At 48.3% G+C, this 19,683-nt stretch overlaps 1 long non-coding RNA gene across 1 annotated transcript; it reads left to right on the top strand.

The window, feature by feature from the left end:
- The first annotated feature begins 4,557 nt into the window (after positions 1–4,557).
- LOC144106260 (uncharacterized) lies at positions 4,558–19,198 on the top strand. The gene is made up of 4 exons (XR_013308947.1): positions 4,558–4,704; positions 9,099–9,249; positions 12,289–12,568; positions 19,112–19,198. It is a non-coding gene; the product is annotated as an uncharacterized LOC144106260 (long non-coding RNA).
- Positions 19,199–19,683: the final 485 nt, after the last annotated feature.

Below are 19,683 nucleotides of genomic sequence, written 5' to 3'. Positions count from 1 at the left end.
TTCATACTAGTTGTTGGCGCAGTATGTCGTAACTAGGAACTCAGTATACAATAATGCACTGCGAATGCAGAAGGCGCCAGCAAACAGTGGACAGTGCACCTCCTCTTCAGCCTACTTTACATGCGTGTGACACCATTGCATGGCGCCACCATCGTTCGAGAGACGTGTACGCCAGGAAATCTGGCCAGACGCGTCCTGAATGCCGATCTGTAAGGATGTCGCTATTGATCCGGAGTTCCCGGTTTCGAACACGACCGCGGCGGCTTCGTTTTTATGGAGGCAAAACGCTAAGGCGCCCGTGTGCTGTGCGATGTCAGTGCACGTTAACGATCCCCAGGTGGTCGAATTTATTCCGGAGCCCTACACTACGGCACCTCTTTGTTCCTTTCTTCTTTCACTCCCTCCCTTATCCCTTCCCATACGGCGCGGCTCAGGTGTCCGCCGATATGTGAGACAGATACTGCGCCATTTCCTTTCCCTAAAAACCAATTATTGTTATTGTTATTATTATTACTATTATTAAAGATGCTGCCTAAACGCTCTCTTGTGTCTCTAACAACCAAGCGTGCGCGCGCTAATGAACGTCAGCGAAAGCGTCGGGAAGCGATCAGTTGTGTAGTATTTAATCACCATCTTAACCACACATAAGCGATACAAGCAGCAACATTACGCGAAAGGTTTCTCGTCTCACCGCACTATAGGTCAACAAAGTGCCCCATCCCCCCTTAATTTTTTGAAAATTTGTTTTGAGGAAAGGAAGTGACGCCGTAACTTTCTTACATACCTCGGTGGAAACCCGCTTCTCGATTGTGCGCGCAGGAGAGACGTTCCAATACGAACGTATGGGAACGTACTACATTCCAATAAGAAAAGGTTCAATTTAAGTTAAAAAAAAACAATAACCAATGAGTGTTCAGCGTGCGCAATCCAAGTTAATTTTGCGCGACTGTGAAGGATTCTGTGAGCCGAAAGCAAAGGCTCCTGCATGTGTGGTGTGGTCCGGACTCAATGTTCACGCTGGTGTAAATTCACCTGCGTGGGCGCAACCTTCGCTCCATTGCATTCTGGGAACCCGGTTTTGAGTAGAAACCTAAGTGTATTCTCAAGTATAATAAAACTACAGCTGAAGCGTATTTAATCATAATAATAATTGGTTTTGGGGGAAAGAGAATGGCGCAGTATCTGTCTCATAAATCGTTGGACACCTGAACCGCGCCGTAAGGGAAGGGATAAAGGAGGGAGTGAAAGAAGAAAGAGGTGCCGTAGTGGAGGGCTCCGTAATAATTTCGACCACCTGCGAATCATTAAAGTGCAGTGACATCGCACATCACACGGGCGCCTTAGAGTTTTTCCTCCATAAAAACGCAGCCGCCGCGGTAGGTTTCGCACCCGGGAACTCTGGATGAGTAGCCGAGCGCGCTAACCACTGAGCCACCGCGGCGGGTGAAGCGTATTTCACATACCAGCATGATAGGTGAGCAACTGAACGTTGTTCTCCAACTGATGGCGGAAGGTTCTTAATAGGCTGTCAGCTGGGGACGCGTCTGGTCTTCTGGCGGCCATCCCACGTTTCGTAGGCTCTGCGATGGATATTCCTTAATGGCTGGCTGGGACTGAGGTGGGGCCGGTTGGCAGCGAACTCTTGCCACATAGAGAAACCAGCCCTCCAATACGCTAAGGCGCCCGTGTGCTGTGCGATGTCTGTGCACGTTAGATCCGCAGGTGGTCGAAATTATTCGAGAGCCCTTCAATATGGCACCTCTTTCTTCCTTTCTTCTTTCATTCCCTCCTTTATCCGTTCCCTTACGACGAGGTTCAGATGTCAAACGATGTGCGAGACAGATACTGCGCCATTTCCTTTCCTCAAAAACGAGTTGTTATTATTATTATTATTATTTATACGACACCTCTTTCTTTGTTCGCTTAGTCCCTCCTTTATCCCTTCCCTTAAGGCGCGGTTTAGGTGCTGGCCGAGGTGCGAGACAGATACTGCGCGATTTCCTTTCCTCAAAAACGAGTTATTATTATTATTATTTATAAGACACCTCTTTCTTTGTTCGTTTAGTCCCTCCTTTATCCCTTCCCTTAATGCGCGGTTTAGGTGCTGGCCGAGGTGCGAGACAGATACTGCGCCATTTCCTTTCCTCAAAAACGAGTTATTATTATTATAATTTATACGACACCTCTTTCTTTGTTCGTTTAGTCCCTCCTTTATCCCTTCCCTTATTGCGCGGTTTAGGTGCTGGCCGAGGTGCGAGACAGATACTGCGCGATTTCCTTTCCTCAAAAACGAGTTATTATTATTATTATTTATACGACACCTCTTTCTTTGTTCGTTTAGTCCCTCCTTTATCCCTTCCCTTAATGCGCGGTTTAGGTGCTGGCCGAGGTGCGAGACAGATACTGCGCCATTTCCTTTCCTCAAAAACGAGTTATTATTATTATTATTTATAAGACACCTCTTTCTTTGTTCGTTTAGTCCCTCCTTTATCCCTTCCCTTAATGCGCGGTTTAGGTGCTGGCCGAGGTGCGAGACAGATACTGCGCCATTTCCTTTCCTCAAAAACGAGTTATTATTATTATTATTTATACGACACCTCTTTCTTTGTTCGTTTAGTCCCTCCTTTATCCCTTCCCTTAATGCGCGGTTTAGGTGCTGGCCGAGGTGCGAGACAGATACTGCGCGATTTCCTTTCCTCAAAAACGAGTTATTATTATTATTATTTATACGACACCTCTTTCTTTGTTCGTTTAGTCCCTCCTTTATCCCTTCCCTTAATGCGCGGTTTAGGTGCTGGCCGAGGTGCGAGACAGATACTGCGCCATTTCCTTTCCTCAAAAACGAGTTATTATTATTATTATTTATACGACACCTCTTTCTTTGTTCGCTTAGTCCCTCCTTTATCCCTTCCCTTAATGCGCGGTTTAGGTGCTGGCCGAGGTGCGAGACATACTGCGCAATTGCCTTTCCCCAAAAACCAATTTTAAGTTTTTCATTTCCAACCGCCGCGGTGGCTCAGTGGTTAGGGCGCTCGACTACTGATCCGCTGCGTCACGGAATCGCGACGAGTGATGTGTGTGACGGATGCGGTGCAGTGGAAACACTAGAACACCTGCTCCTTCGCTGTGCCGCGTTCGCCGATGCTCGTCGCGATATGCTCGCGGCCTATAGGGCGCAAGGCATACTACCAGACTCCATCAAGACGCTATTGTGGCCGCAGGGCAGTGCGCGCACTCGTGAGCGAACTTTGGTGAGCCTCTGTGCATTCCTCGAACACACGGGCTTGACGTCCCGTCTGTTCTCCGTCAGGTAGTTACACGCAGTGACCGAACGCTCCGCGAGTTCTGCCTTGAACGATTAATAACTGGACGCCGCACTCCAGTTTTAACCATCACAGTGCTGTGCGCGTGTGTGATTTAATTCCTCTAAAATGAACTAATCACGCGCACAACCTGGACACATTTCTTATTGTTTAAATAGTTTGTACATATTACTTCTCCCCCTATCCTCTCTTCCTGTCCCCTCACCTCTTTCATTTCATTCCTCCATTCTGCCTGCTATCCTTTATTTCCGCTGCCCCAGCATAGGTGCTTCAGTATCGATGGCAGATGCCGGGCCTAGAAAAAATCTTTTCCTTCCTTTTTACTATTATTTTTAATAAAACGACTACCACCACCACTACTGATCCGGAGTTCCCGGGTTCAAACCCGACCGCGGCGGCAGCGTTTTTATGGAGGAAAAACGCTAAGGCGCCCGTGTGCTGTGCGATGTCAGAGCCCGTTAAAGATCCCCAGGTGGTCTAAATTATACCGGAGTCCTCCACTACGGCACCTCTTCCTTTTTTCATTCACTTCCTCCTTTATCCCTTCTCTTATATTCAGCCGCCGCGGTGGCTGAGTGGTTATGGCGCTCGGCTGCCGGCCCGAAATACGCGGGTTCGATCCCGGCCGCGGCGGTCGAATTTCGATGAAGGCGAAATTCTAGAGGCCCGTGTACTGTGCGATGTCAGTGCACGCTAAAGAACCCCAGGTGGTCGAAATCTCTGGGGCCCTTCACTACGGCGTCCCTCATAGCCTGAGTCGCTTTGGGACGTTAAACCCCTATAAACCCATAAAAAAACCTTCTCTTACGGCGCGGTTCAGGTGTCCGCCGATATGTGAGACAGATACTGCGCCATTTCCTTTCCCCAAAAACCAATATCCATTTTCAGTTTTTGTTAATTTTTCATCTGCATAGAAATGCGGCTGCCGCGGCCGCGTTCGTACGCGGGTATTCCCGCTCTCTAGCTGAGCGCCCAACCATTCAGCCATCGAGCCATCACACATGGAGATGTTAGAATGTGTTCAAAAATTTTTTTCAACACATTCGAACATCTCCATGTTGCATGTCGGCGTCTAATGCTGAGACGCCATACAGGTGGCGTTGGAGAGTGCGCGTGCGGGACCTTAGAGCACGTGCTGCTACCTCCTGTGCCGTGATTCGTCAACACTAGACTGTCTCCGCCAATGAAAGGCTGCCCCGTGGATTGCAAAGAGAATTCGCTGTGCCAGGTTGAGGTTGGCCGCACTTCGTTAGTTTCTGGAAGAGTTCGACCTCAGTGCACATGACTTGCAAACGTGAGATCACAGGGATTTATCTACGGAACAGACGGCGTCAGTGTTAGTGTTCCTGCCGAAGAATACGTCGTTAACCAGCTTCCCGAGGTGAGTACCCGCCACTGTGGCTTTGTATTTTCGGCGTTCGGCGCATGAGTCAGGCTCCCGGAAACGAACCTCGAATCCGGTGAGCCAGCTTTCGCGATTTATCTCTAGCCAACGCTGCTTCGTGTCGCTCTCGGTCGTAAGGATCGCTAGAAGGAGCCCTGCACCTCCAGTGCACCGTAGAAGACATGGAGCCAGAACCGGGGCAAGTCTTCGACTGAGCTTTGGAGGCGCCGGGCTCCTTCTAGCGATCCCTGCGGTGCGCAGTGCGTTCGCTTTGTCGGTGGACTCCTCAAGCGCACCACGAACGCTCACAAACAGCTTGATAACTGTTTCAGTCGGCGTTCGTGGAGTTATTCGGGCGTGCACAAAGTGAACCCGCCATGCACCTTTTCTATGGCGAGCCTCAATTTAGAGGTGAAATCTAAGCCTCATTCGGCCGTCAGCTTTGCATGCGAAAAGTGGAGCTTTCTGGTTCGAAAATCTCGTGAGCAACGCTTTATAAGCGCATGCGATGAACAGCCTTAAGGGTACGACGCGATAGCGTACATAGTGGGTTAGGCTTACAATTTCAACAACGCTCTCTTATGCTTACCATTCTGAGCATACCTTTGAACTCATTTTTCATTCTTTCAATTGTTTCATATATTTTATCAATGACTCGCTCTAAATTTCCTTAATTAGCAACATTAAGTAGTTGCTTTTAATTCTCAGCGATTTTACTTTTGAACCCCTCTTTTTCGCATTTATTTCATTTCTTTATTACAATTTCATCAACTCGCCATCACCTATCACACAGCAGTCATCAGTCACTAGAACAATAAATTACCATGATACGATTTTTTTCCACGCAGCCCTCGATTATTTCCGACACGGGGTTCTAACTACTATGCCGAGGGCATTTCGACCAAACGAGCTGTATACGCTCTCGCGTAAAAGCACATCACTACGGCGGCCGTGGTAGCGCACAGGCCACATCAGAATCGTATTTCAATGAAATTTGAACCAACGGTTACAGTGATTTTTTCCGCGAGGCGTTGAGGCTGGAAGCGAAGCGTTTCTTTCGACGTGAAGGACTTTTCATGAAATTTGAACCAGCGCCTAAACTAATATGGACCGCGAAACGTTGAGGCCGGCGGCGAAGCGTTCCTTTTCAACGTGAACGAGACTTTTCATGAAATCTGAACCAGGGATTACAGATTTAATCCGCGAAACGCTGAGACCAGAGGCGAAGCGTTTTTTTTCGAAGTGAAGGGCTTTTTATGAAATTTGAACCAACGCTCACAGTAATTTCGACCACGAGACGTTGAGGCCAGCGACGAAGCGTTCCTTTTCCACGTGAAGGAGACTTTTCAAGAAATTTGAAACCACGGTTACAGTGATTTGGTCCCCGAGACGTTGAGGCCGGTGGCGAAGCTTTCCTATTCGACGTGAAGGGAACCCTCAGGGCGTGAGCACGTGGAGGCGATTTCCCGGCGTCGTTGTGTGGCCCACACTCTGTGACGAGGCGTCCCCCAAACTGTCGCACTAGTGCTTTGCTGATACCGTTTCAATATGCGTGAGGTCGAGCGCTGAACTGCTAGTCGGAAGTTCCGCTAGCCATTGGTCGGGCCTCGAGCCTTCAATTAGCACATGCATTGGTGCCAATGGGAGCGGGTGTCTATGGGTGTCAATGGCGTGGGTGTCTAGGGCGGGCGACTATGTTATCGCTTTGTCCCATGTAATCAGCGAATAAGTGTCCCCCTTTTGGGGGCAAGATTTCTTAGCAGGAAGAACTCAGCAGCTGGAATAAAATTTTGCACAAAAGGGTTTTACAGGGAAATGCAAGTCTTCACAATAGAGTAGTCAAGGGCTTCCAACCATACTGCACTTTGCCACTGGATTAACGAAAAGAAAAGTACACGGGCATGTAAATTGGTTAGTTGTAAACGGCTTAGGATGGGGTTTGCTGCTCGCCCGTCGCTGTGGCCGAATAGTTAGCGCCCTCCGCTACTGAGCCAGAGTATCCGGTTTCGAACACTACCGCGACAGCCGCGTTTCGGCTCAGGTGAAACGCAAAAGGCTCTCGTGTGCTGTGCGATGCCAATGCATGTTAAAGATCTCCAGGTGGTCGAAATTATCCCGGAGCCTTCATCTATTACACCTCTTTTTTTCTTCAATGAAAGCTGTAACACCCCATCCGTAGCTTTTTAGCCGCGTACGCGGGTTTGACATCGAACCCACCTTGAACCACTTGGCAGCTATGACGTCACTACCCGCCGCCGCCGAAACCGAGCGCGCGTATGTTTCTATAGGCCGTCGGCGTTCGTTGTGTTCGTGGGCGTCGGCAACGTTCTAGACTCCTATGATTTTGAGGAAAGAAAGGGCGTATATCTTGCTCCTTGGGTCGGTGGACGTCTCAAACGCGCTTTGATGTACCTGGCGGTGGTGAGAGAGATGTAGCCTTCATGCATTAGCGCTGACAACGTTGTAGCATACAGGCGGCACTGCACGAATAGGCCGCAGCGTTCATTGGGTGACGAGACTCTCGCAGTACACCTTTAATTTAACTTCCACCTACCAGTGTGGCAGGGCGAACACGCTGCCTATCCAGTGTGCGGAGCGCACTCAAGGTAACAGACGCCAAGCCGCGTCTACTTGCCCGATACACCACAGATTTCGCTCTCTAACCAGGTTCAGCAGTAAAGTCACAGCTAAAATTCTTCTTCCGCTCCCACCTCCTTTTTTTCGTTGACAGCGCAGTGGAGGTGTCTACCAAGAAGAAAACCAGCTACTGCTCCATATGCTTTTCAAAATTCGCAAAATGTCTCTTATTTCTCTCTGTATTTTTCTCTCCCACTTTCCGCCCTTCCCTCACGGCGCGGATGACGTATCCACTGGGAAGTCGGACATTTACTGCGCCTTCCATTTCTCAAAACCAATAATCAGGTTCGAAGCAGACCACGGCGGCCGGGTTTCGATGGAAGCGAAACCGTGCGCTGTCCATTGTCAGTGCACGTTAAAGATCCCCAGGCGGTCGAAATTATTCCGGAACCCTCCATTACGGCACCTATTTCTTCCTTCTCTTTGTCCCGACCAGCCGCGGTGGCTCAATGGTTAGGGCGCTCGGCAACTGATCCGGAGTTCCCAGGTTCCAACCCGACCACGGTCGCTGTTTTTATGGAGGCAAAACGTTAAGGCGCCTATGTGCAGTGTGATGTCAGTGCATGTTAAAGATCCCCAGGTGGTCGAAATTATTCCGAAGCCCTCCACTTCGGCACGTCTTTCTTCTTATCTTCTTTTACTCCCTCCTTTATCCCTTCCCTTACTGCGCGGTTCAGATGTCCAACGATTTATGAGACAGATACAGCGTCATTTCTTTTCCCCAAAAACCAATTTTCAATTTTATTTGCTGAAATGTTTAGCTCGAGCTGTCGGTTCTACGGCGAAAAAGCCACTGGACCACATAACACGGGACTGTAGAGCGCATCCTCCACAGCACATCTTCCACCCCCCGCTCTCATGACTGCTCCCTTATTTGACGCGTGGCTTTCAGCAAAGGCCAGCGATGCCCGAGATACTCAAATCAAGGCCGTGGTATGGGACTATACCGCCCGAGACCCCTAACCAACGCTCTACTCTTTCGACCAATGAAGCTTTTACTCACTCACTCGTGGTTGGGAACATGCCTATGCGGAATGATTTGGGGTACGCATAGAACTGCCGTATATTTTTCGCCTCGTGGGGCACTGCGATGGGTGAACTGATGTGCTTAGTTGGGATTCAAGAAGGTGGATGGTAGAAGCTGTGGGCAGGCGGTAGCGCCTGCTTTAAATAGGGAATTCTGTTCACCTTTGCAGCTTGCTAAACAACGTTAACATGCTCAGTGTCTCCTTGTTTTAGCTCCTCGACAGTCTTGCGGACGATGTTTACACTGCATTCCTTACTGCATCAGTAGGCTTCATCGGAGCGAAGCACTTTTTACAGAGAAGTATGTTATTGGTTTGGTGCAGCGATATAGCCCTGCATTTTATCTTGAACCTGCACCGCCTGCCATATGGTCATAACTACTTGGTGAACAGGTCAGCCCAATCATGGGATTATATATTTTATTTAAAATTTATTGCCATCTGCGAACCGTAGCAAGTACCAAAGAGAAGGACATGGTCGTCTCCACGATTATGAGAGGAAGGATAGGGAGGAGAGAAAGGGTGACAGGCGGCGAGCGGAGGAATGCGAAACCAGAAGGTGTCCACCACGCCAGAATGCAGCGCTATATATGGCTAAACCAAAGCTAAAACTGCCTTCGATCATTGGCGTGCTTATTGGAGCTTAGCTCTCTTTTAATTGCACGGTGGAAAGATACTTCGTCAACGCAGATTCCGGCGTGATCATTGCGGCGTGTCTCCTCGCTGCAGGCTGCGTCTTTCTTCGAGAAGAGACGTGTTTCCTCGGCGTCGAGAACCGACCTGTCCAGAGCATCAAAGGCGAAACTATACGGCGTCCGGCCGTAGCGTGAAAGCAGGTGCCACCGTTCCATCGAAAGTGGCGGCCATCACGCTTGACTCCGTAAGTTCGATTGTGCTGTTATGTGAGATAATTGAGAGCTTTGTAAAGCCATGAGAGGCTTTCTGTAGAGCACAGCAAGAACTGCCTGTAGCATGGCTCCACTGTAGAGTTTGCAGCCTGGTTGCAAAACCTAGTCGAGCTTTGCTAGACGCAGTTATTGTAGTGGACTACTGTCTGCAAAATCTACAGTGTAGTAAGACAAACTTTGAGGGCTCATACAGGGAACCCGGACTCAGTCTCCGGGCACCCTCTGGAGCGGAATCATAGAGCCGAACAGCTTTCGGGGAGGCGAAACGCAAAAGGGCGTCAGTGTGCTTTGCAATGTCAGCGCGCGTAAAAGATCCCCAGATAGTCGAAATTATTCCGGAGCCCTACATGGCACCATTTTCTTCCCTTCTTCTTTCACTCTATCATTGATTCCTTGGCTTACAGCGCTGTTCAGTTGTCCACCAAGGCGTGAGAGATACTGCGCCATTTCATTTAATCATATGCCGAATTTAATTATAACAAATTTTTCCCTTCTTTCTGCTGCTGCCTAATTGAATAATTGAAGAAAAATGAAATGTGGCGTCATGTGGCACCACCGCCGCGGTGGCTCAGTGGTTAGGGCGCTCGACTACTGATCCGGAGTTCCCGGGTTCGAACCCGACCGCGGCGGCTGCGTTTTTATGGAGGAAACACGCTAAGGCGCCCGTGTGCTGTGCGATGTCAGTGCACGTTAAAGATCCCCAGTTGGTCGAAATTATTCCGGAGCCCTCCACTACGGCACCTCTTCTTCCTTTCTTCTTTCACTCCCTCCTTTATCCCTTCCCTTACGGCGCGGTTCAGGTGCCCAATGATATGAGACAGATACTGCGCATTTCCTTTCCCCCATAACCAATTATTATTATTATTATTATATCATGTGGCACGAGGTGCCCGTTTCTTCTCTAAATGCTCTTTGAAGAGAAGTTAGTCATCTCGAGGCTTGTTGTTTTAGTACGCCGGCGCACTTTGCATTGCGAGAGTAGACTTGACTCATGTGAGCAACCCCCACCCGTCATCAGAAACATGTGGCCGGATCGGGACACGCACATGACATCGTCGCCCCTCCTGCAGCCATGGAGTCCCGGCGCCCTCACCACCACGTAGATTAAAGCGCTAATGAGGTGTCCACTCTCTCACTAATGAGGTGTCCACCCACCCGGGGAGCCAGTTAGGTGTCTTTCCTTTCCTCAAAATAGAGTCGGATGCAATTAAGCTGGTTTCGAGAAAAGGAAAGGCTCATAACTGCCTCAATTTGTAGACGCACGCGACCGCCTACTCACAGCGCGACTGAGTTGTCCATTGACCCAGGGAGCCAGTTACACTTGTTTCCGCATTTACATGTAAGAAATGCGTAGGTGTCCCCATGAAAATGAAAATTGGTTTTTGGGGAAAAGAATTGCCGCAGTGTCTGTCTCACATATCGGCGGACACCTGAACCGCGCCGTAAGGTAAGGAATAAAGGAGGGACTAGAGAAGAAAGGAAGAGGTGCCGTAGTAGAGGGCTCCGAAATAAGTTCGACCACCTGGGGATCTTTAATGTGCACTGACATCGCGCAGCGCACAGGAGCCTTTGCGTTTCCCCTCCATCGCAACGCGGCCGCTGTGGTCGGGTTCGAACCTGGGTACTCTGTATCAGTAGCCGAGTGCCGTAAACACTGATCACCTAGGCGTGTCCTGAGTACTACGCGTCGCGGGCTTTGAGGCGTGCCGGCCGTCCATATTAAGGGTGCGCACGTAGTGCCGCAGAGCGTTTCGCATTGCTCGGTCGCGTCTAAACGTTTCCTTCCAAGAAATTGTGCCGCGTGGCCTGCGGAATAGCCTGCAGCCAAGAGGGGCGAGACGCGCCATGCGCATTGGCCGTATGAGAGGACTCGCTGTCAAATCGAGACGCTGACTACTCTAAGTTGAGGACACCAGTTCACTAGCATGGTTACATCGCGTACCTCGCAGTACAGTAACAATTCTTCCGGGTGGGCAGCTTCAGCATCACTAAAAATACCACGTTTCTCGGCTAAAAAATGAGAGTGGCGCAGAGGTGAGTTCGAGCCATAAGTAACAGGATCTGTGCAGTGTGCCGCGTCTGCTTATTCAGTAGTGGTCTGCCTGTGGGAGTGAAGACACATGGGACAGGTTCTCTGCTGCTTGGTAGCCATTGAATATGATGATGAGTGTTGATTTTCGTTCTGCCCATCCACTCGTTTATATATTTTAAGAAGCACGTTTATCGCCTTAAGGCTGTCCCCGCACAGCGATTATTTTGAAGAAATTGTAGCAGGTCTGGTACCACAACATCTCCATGCAATATCAATAAACTCTTTAACAGCCGCGTGCTATGTCGTAGATCATAATTTCTCTCTTCAGGAGAGCAAAGCCGCAGTAACAGTGTGACTTCTCAGTGCACACTTCATCGAGGGAGAAAGAATGTTGGCAGTGAAAAAGAGATGCGACTTGGGCGGCGTAATGAAATGTTTCGGATTAATTGCACCCCCCCCCCTGTGGCTCGGTGATTAGTGCGTTCAGCTAAGCGCCGTTGTGAAACACTTGCGATTAATGGTTATCGTTCCGATTAATGGTTCTGGTTAAGGAATGGCGCTTCCACCAACCCTTAGAACTTAGGCCCTGGATGCAAAGTGCGCAGGACATGTTTGACTGTGCGCTGCGCCTTCCTTGAGAGAATGTTGCAAAGGATCTGTGTTGGAAAGTTCCCAGTCGATCACAGTGCCGCAACACACACGCTCATGAGCAGAGGTCAGAGCTTATAATACTAGCTTTGAGCGTGTGTGTACCGTGCTTCTGCGCAATTTCAACAGTCGGGAGCACCAAAAGAACGCCATGAGTCGGCCTCGCGTCTTTGTAGAACGGGGTCACAGTTTGGTCGCCTTTGTGCAAATAGACTCCTAAATAATCTAAAGTGGCGTTCGACAGCAGTTTTTTTTTGTTCCGCCATGCAAAGATGATAGCGTCCAAAAATCGTAGGTCTCAGGGTGATCTCCACCGCGTCTTCGTTTTCAGGCGGATTCCTTGGCTGGAAGAAACGCGCTTACACCGCGTCCAACTTGATTGCAATCGTTGCACCCAAGGCGGCACCAATACGCCAAGCCTTAGCAAGAAAGCCGGTCTCACTGCAGAATCGCGGAGGGTTACCCTGTCGCCAAGCCATGATGTGAAAGCAGGTCCGACTGCAGAATCGAAATGGTTGCCTGGTCGCCAAGCCGTGACGTGAAAGCAGATGGAGTCAGCCGCAGGCGCACACCTCCTAAGCCGGAAGAAGCAGGCATGGCCCCTTCAACAGGTAAGTTGAATTGGGAGACTTGGGTGAGATGTTTAAGGGAACTTGTGGAATCACCTCACAGGTTAGGTGCAGCAAGAATTCTCTAGTAACCGACAGACCTCTAAGCGCTCGTTTCGCTATTGTTGAAGCAAACGTTAACCTCACAGTACAGCTAGTGTTACGTAGTTCGCAGCAGAACCAGACGATAGGATGGCTGCACAGAATACCGGCAAGCTCTCTCAGGAATGAAAGGTCTGGTTAAGGATAAGTTACCACATCAACGTTATTAGATTGTATTCCGCAGCTACTGTGTACCCTTACGGAAAGGTTACAAACTGGTAGGAACTATGGCAATGCTACTTGTAGACTAGTCTGTGAACATCGAAGTGGGTGCTGATCGTTATTCGAACAGAGTTTATCTTTTGTGACGCGGCGCCGTGGAAGCAGACTCAATGGTCACTTCCAGGTACAGTTTTATACAGTTGAAGACAGAAACGGCAAATGCCCTCAACGGGCAAATGGAGGCCCTCCAGCCAACAGCATCGACCACCTGTCACGTTGTGGTTTTAATCTCCTTGCACATTCAAGCGTGGCATCTCAAGGCGGCTGGTAGCTGCAAGGAGACTAAGCAAGGATTAACCGCATTAACCACGACATCAATACAGTGGGCTTAGAGGGCCTCTTTTCATGGAGATACGTCGCTTCGTTCTTGAGTTGCGAGCTACTATGTCGTTGCTCAGGCTTGCTCGACCAACGTCTTCAGTCTTGCTGTGCACTCTCATTTCTGCCTTTTGCAAATGCTTGCACACTGCAACCTAGCCGAGCAGCGTTGTAGATTCTGACAGGGACCCTTTTAAACCATGTCTCAGTGCCAAGCTGCACTGTTCCCCAGTCGACTTGCGACTGCCAACTGGGTTTTTTAGTCAGCAGTTACTATTTTTGAGCTTTTAAGACGAACATTTCTGGTTATAAGTCTTCTAGGTGCCGTTAAGGATTCGGTGCTAGTTAAAACTATTCCGGGGACCACCACTACGGTGTCCTTGATGGGCCATGTGTACCGAAAGAGGCGTCGTAGCGGAGCGCTCCGGATATATCTCGAAATACGACATACGACCACCTGGAGCTCTTTAATTTGCACCGACACCGCACAGCGCACGGGCGTCTTTTTATTTTAAAGCGAAAGCTTCACTGGCCCCGAACTTGCGATTTTGACGTGGCCGTGCTCCAACGAGGCACATAAAGTCACAGCGCGCGCCTCACCGCAGATATTTCTCTCTCTCTCGCTACCTAGTCAATATTGCACATGCGCCACTAATTGCACCGAGCCACAAGTGTTCCGCCGCTGCGCAGCGCCGTGTCTTTCCTCAAAATGCAACTTTCAATTTTCAGTTATGCCTTTCTCCTTACACTCCCTCCTTTATCCCTTTCTTTAGGGAGCGGTTCAAATGTCCACCGAAATATGTGAGACGGTTACTGTCCTTCGCGCGCTCGCCGCGCCATCTGGCATGACGGCACACCGCGCGGCTCGTCGCCGCCGCCGTTTGGTATGACATCACACCGCGTTCGGGCATATTCTCACAGCCGGCCTCCTCTACGCCGTGGCGGCGACGGAGCCGAAAACCGCGGCAGCAATGGAGCGGCGCGGTGTTCTAATCTAAGCAAAAGTTCCCAGGACGTCCAAGCACCTGTTGAATCGATCCCACACATGATGTTATTAGTACTGAGGGGTCCATATAAAAGACTCTGCTCTACTTTTTTTGGACCCTAGTTAGGAAACGACCCCAACAACTGAATCATGAAAGTGGATACTCTCCTGCCGTATGCCGCTATTCTGATAGGGTGTTGACAACACAATTTAGATCAGCAACATTTCACTCTCTGTATTTCAACAGCGGCACTTCTTCCATCGAACCGAAAAAATAGAACACCTCTCCATGGATGCTTTCATACGACCGCACCTCTCTATAGGGAAGTGGTTAACTGGCAGGTGATATAGCACTGCATTTCAGCTAGATCTTGCGTTTTCTGGGCACTTTTGTCTCCGACAGAACATACAGGACCACAGCTGCTAGAGCTGCATGGGTGGAGTACAAAACTCATTGATGGCCAGACTCTCCACCACACCATTAGCCAATGCCAGCTGGGTCCCTCACGTACTGACATTTTGCCCATGAATCGGGCATCAATAGCAGCTGACAACTTAAACCATTCACCTATTCAATGTGAACCAGAACATAACCTTTCTTTGAATTGGTTTCATTGAGTCAATTAAAATGGTCCACACTCCCAACACTGTTGGCATCACATAAAAACTTTAAAGGGACTAGAAACCCAAATATTAAGTCAGCATAGATTATTAGTAGGTCAATGTTCCAAAAAATGTCAGTCAAATTTCACCAGCGTAGAGATTTTTCTTAATGAATGAAATAGTAGAAACAGCATACAGTTTTATTGCTACTGGTGACGATGTTGATGATAACATTGCAATGAACAAACCACTGGCTGAGCTTTGTAGATTGAAAAAAAACGACAAGTATACAGATTGACAAAACTAGTATTTCTCGACCGAGGTTTGCATATTAAAATGTAAAGCGTAAAAGGCATAACAATCAAAGAACAAGACTCCTCCAGTGTAGTCACAAGGGTTGTAGTCTTGGGCCTTATCCCTGCATGGTTAGAGAATGATTCCAATAGTTACATGTTTCTTTCCGGTAAAGCCATTACAGAACAAGTGTAGAGGTGTGCGAATACCGAATAGTACCTCTTGAATCGAATATCGAATAGTAACAAATTTACTCAAACATGTGCCGAAGTGCTTGTAATTTATAAGTTCTCATGCAAAAAAAAGCCGCTGCTGCACGTGATCCGGCAACAGGTTTTCTTGCCTGGACGTGGCAATGTTGCCAGCTGTACAAAACAGTTTTTCACTTGGAACTTGCGTTGCTGATATTGCCAGGTATTTCTGGCCATTCTGTACAGCTGACCTTAAAATTTCTGCTTGCCTGTTTTCCTCCAGTACGTAAAAGGGTCTTCATCCTTGCTGCAAACTGGCTCTCGAAGATGCCGCTGAAGTTCATCAATGTTGCCTGGTTCACGGTTGTCTCTCTTCCCAGATGACATTGCAAGTTTGTCAATATTGTCTCATATGCTGGCACTGCACTGCTTTTGTGGTGTAGATGTTGAGGGCTCCGCACAGTCAGTGGGTGGTGGGATTGGCGAGCTCTGCAGCTCAGTCCTTATCGTTCCAGAAGCCTTGTTTCTTGTAAAGCTTCAGTACAGAAGTTGTTTTTGAATCATGGGCCGCATGCCGTTGCCATGATGTACTCTTTTTGCTCATTGTGGTTAGGCGATCATGCCTTCACAGTTTTTTGTATTTTTTTGCGAACAGTGACTTGTCTACATCCGCTGCAGTACAGTCGTTCAGCACTATGTGCGTTCCGTATTTCTGCCCACTCATGTCTTTTGTTCGGATGCAATTGGCTCAAGGACCTTGACCAGTCCAGCCACTGTTTTCCATTCCTGTGGTGTCAGGTTGGATACCACTATCTCCGACGTAGCGTGTTCAAGGCAGACTGCTTCTTTAAGCTGAAGGAGACGTGATAGCATGTCATGCTCGCTATTCCGCCTCGTGTCTACATTCTGGACGAGCTCCAGGAGGAGTAGCTCCATCCGCTGCTGGCAGTCCTTTAGTCTTGCTGCAGCTTGGGCACTGTGCTTGTAAGAGCCTACTATTGCACGGCCTTTTTTAAGAATGGCTGGTACTCCTGCAGTTTCTTCATTGGCATACTTGATGACCAACTGCAATGTATGGCCCGAACACTGCACTGAAAGTCCCGGAGAGCTGCGCGGAAATTTGGAGCATTGTCAGACACAACAAAAATAGCTACCTCTTCCAGTGGCAGATCCTATTCACTCGTCGTTGCTTCCAGGAGAGCTAAGATGTGGCATGGAGTGTGACTGTCAATCACGTGCGGGCCAACAGTTTTGACAACAGTTACCAGAAGTGAACTATCGATTACAGGACGCGCACGCAATGAGCAGGAAGTGCTAGTGGGACCCTGACTGCCGCACAATACTTCAGGCAATCTGCAGGTGTCGTCACTGTCGCTTGTGGATAACAAATAAAGTAGTTTCAGTTAAAACAAATGGTCACCGAACGTATTTCTGGATAAAGTGATTTAAAATTATGTATTCAATAAATCAGAGAAAATATGGACAGTTAGCAAGAAGCACCTATGCTGTGATGGCAACCTGGCTACCAAGTGTTTCCCAGGCATATGATGGCATCGGCACTTCTTACAATGTTGCCACACTGCGTAAACGAGCAAGGATACAACCGGTACAAAATTGAGATTATTTAAGATATCTAAAGCACAGCTTGCATTTTATGTAGGGGTGCGCGAATGCAGTCGAGCCCACTTATAACTGCTGGAGTTATAACGAACACTCGTTTATTACGAACAAAGGCAAACCTACTATCAAATCATGTATTAGGGCAATGGCGTTGCATCTCAGATACAGTGAACAAGTGTGGCTGCACAACTCAGCTACAGCGATTGAGGAGGCACTGTGAACTCGGTCCTGAAGTAGAAAACCTCAGTTTCTCTTTGGAGCACAGAGCGACGAGCGCCTCAAAGTCCGCATGACAACACCTGCCCTATTTCTAAAGAAAGAGCGCAACCCCCGGAAAGCAAAAATAAAAGAATAGATTACTGTCTGTATGGAGCGCCAACAATGCTTTTCTTAAGATGCGACCATCGAAAACGCATGGTTTCAAAGAGGGTGATGAAAAGTGCAGTAAGCTTTGAGTTACCGTCCTTGAATGGCTGAGCATGGAAGAGAGTGACCAGCGGACACCATGTGTCTTTGCGGAGAGTAGCAAGGCTGCAGTGCTTTAAAATCTACATACTCGTGCGACGACTGGGCAATGCATGAGAGTTTAATCAATGAGTACGCCACTAAACATAAATTTGCGACTTGTTTGCCGAGTGGCTTGTAAAAAAAATTTGAGTATCCCGTTCGTTCTCGACAACCGTCGGTGCGCACCATGTGCTACCTTTTCTGACTGTGGCAACCACATTTTTCTGCCAACAAACACGACGAGCCAGACGTGCCTCTTGACATTGGCGTAATTCACATGCTCCAGGTGTTTTGTCGGAGCCCCGACTCCTGTGCATACTAAGAGCAATGATCGCAATTGACTGATAAGGTGCCGAAGTCTCTGTCCGGGTGACTCTGTTCCCCACCATGGAAAAAGTTCGCGTGGATAGAACTGCCTGCAGCGTGCATCAGGAGTTGTTTCCGTAAGGCAGACATTGTGATGCAAAAAATGACGGAGGACGCTGTCGAACACCCACAATATGGAGCGCATGCTTATTTTTGGCAACGCGTCTTTAATACGCAGCTAGCCCAGCCTGATGTCGCCTGGGATGAATTTGCTTTGAAACGGACTATTAGTGTGGTCATAGTTCGCATTTTTCCTAAGGCCACCTCTATATGAAATTTCCGGCCAAATACCTTGTCCCATTCCATACTGTCCCGTTTCTTTAGCGCTGTGTTTCTTCCTAATGTTCGTTCACCAACTCGCCCTACAATGCACCTTAATACTTTTTTGCAACATTGGAATATTATGTTTAATGAATGTTACTCAGTTTTATTGTAAGCATTATTACCAAGTAGTACATGTTTTTGCAGCTGATTAAAGCTTTTATATTCCTCATTAATGCCACATAGAGGTTTTTAAAGTAAGAAATTATGCGCTTAGGGTTCAAAGAAACGAAATAAAGAACACAAAACTTCCTACTGGCAATTTGTTCATGCATGATAGGAGAGTAAAAATCATATACATTGTTTATAAAAAACGTTTGAGCGGAAAAAGGAGATAATTTTTCTAAATTTTTTACAGGCTGTTTTGCACTAGTTAGCAAAATTGAAAGGACTATCACAAGACAGGAAAATTTTTTCCAAGCGGATATTAAGGGAAATTGCTTTGGACAGTTTAGTAAAATGCTACAGATTTTGTGTGAAAAAGCAGAGAGGGTCGAGCGCAAACTCTGCTGCATCTGGCAGGCATGGAATGACCCAAATACTAGTGAAGTAGCATAGGAACCTGACACTGAGACTTTTGTTCTCTTGTCAGCTCTGCTAGGATGCTTTGAACTAGTCAGACAGGTTCTATGCAACACGGGGAATGCACACAACCATTGGCCATTTTCGTGTGGTTGAGCTGTTTTTGGTCTTTTTTTCTTAACCTTGGAATAGGCTCCCATATCTTGCTAAAGAAAAAAATGCAGCCATTGGTCGAACATTATTTTATGTGATTAAAGGCAAATAATTGGCTCTCCTTTCTTAGTTTGGAGGCCGTTTTTTGGAACAGGTTTATTCGCTCATTCTACTATATGAATTACAGAGGTCATCTTGGCACCTTTGCGTGTCGCAAGTGTGGTGATTAATTAACTGAAACCCAATGATTGTCCATTAAGACTTCTGTAGTATAATGTGGGTCCTTACTAGTATGTATTCTCTCATGTGTTGTATGAAATGTGCTTCATGTTGTCCGAGCAGTTTGGCCACAAGGCGTCTGCTACTGGAGCCACAGCACTTGATGCTGGTGGCCCTTATTCCCCTGGCGCCCTGGGAGCAGACGGGGGCCCAAGCCTGTTGCGGCAAGCTCTGCAACGTGGCCGATCATCGTCTCTACGAGCCTGCCTCTTTTCACGGATATCCAGGTGGGGGTCTTTACTGTTTCTCATGAGCAGATTATTTTTGCAATTACATAAATTTTCTGAGGAGCCAGCGATGGCGTAGAGGTAGAGCGGCCGCCTCGCGTGCAAGAGAACCGGGGCTCTAATCCAGGTGCCGCACAATTCTCCACCGGGTTTAAAAAAAAAAACGTGTGTCGATGGAATTGCATAACGAGGCCTGGGGTGCGGCCTGATCTCGGTGACCAGAACCGATAACGCACTCCCTCAACAGAACAGGACTCCGCCACCCTGGTGTAGTACTTGGCCACAACCTTCTACGAACAAACCAATTAACCCTCAGCCCTTAGTTCCCAGCGGCTGCGGAGCAACTGACCGCGGTGACGGTCAGACCTGTTACGCAGCGGAGGGTGCTAAGAATTTCTGGCTCCGGAA

The sequence above is a fragment of the Amblyomma americanum genome, chromosome 10, assembly GCF_052857255.1.
Source record: "Amblyomma americanum isolate KBUSLIRL-KWMA chromosome 10, ASM5285725v1, whole genome shotgun sequence".
Taxonomy (NCBI): Eukaryota; Metazoa; Arthropoda; class Arachnida; order Ixodida; family Ixodidae; genus Amblyomma; species Amblyomma americanum.
This window is presented reverse-complemented; position numbering and strand designations above follow the sequence as displayed.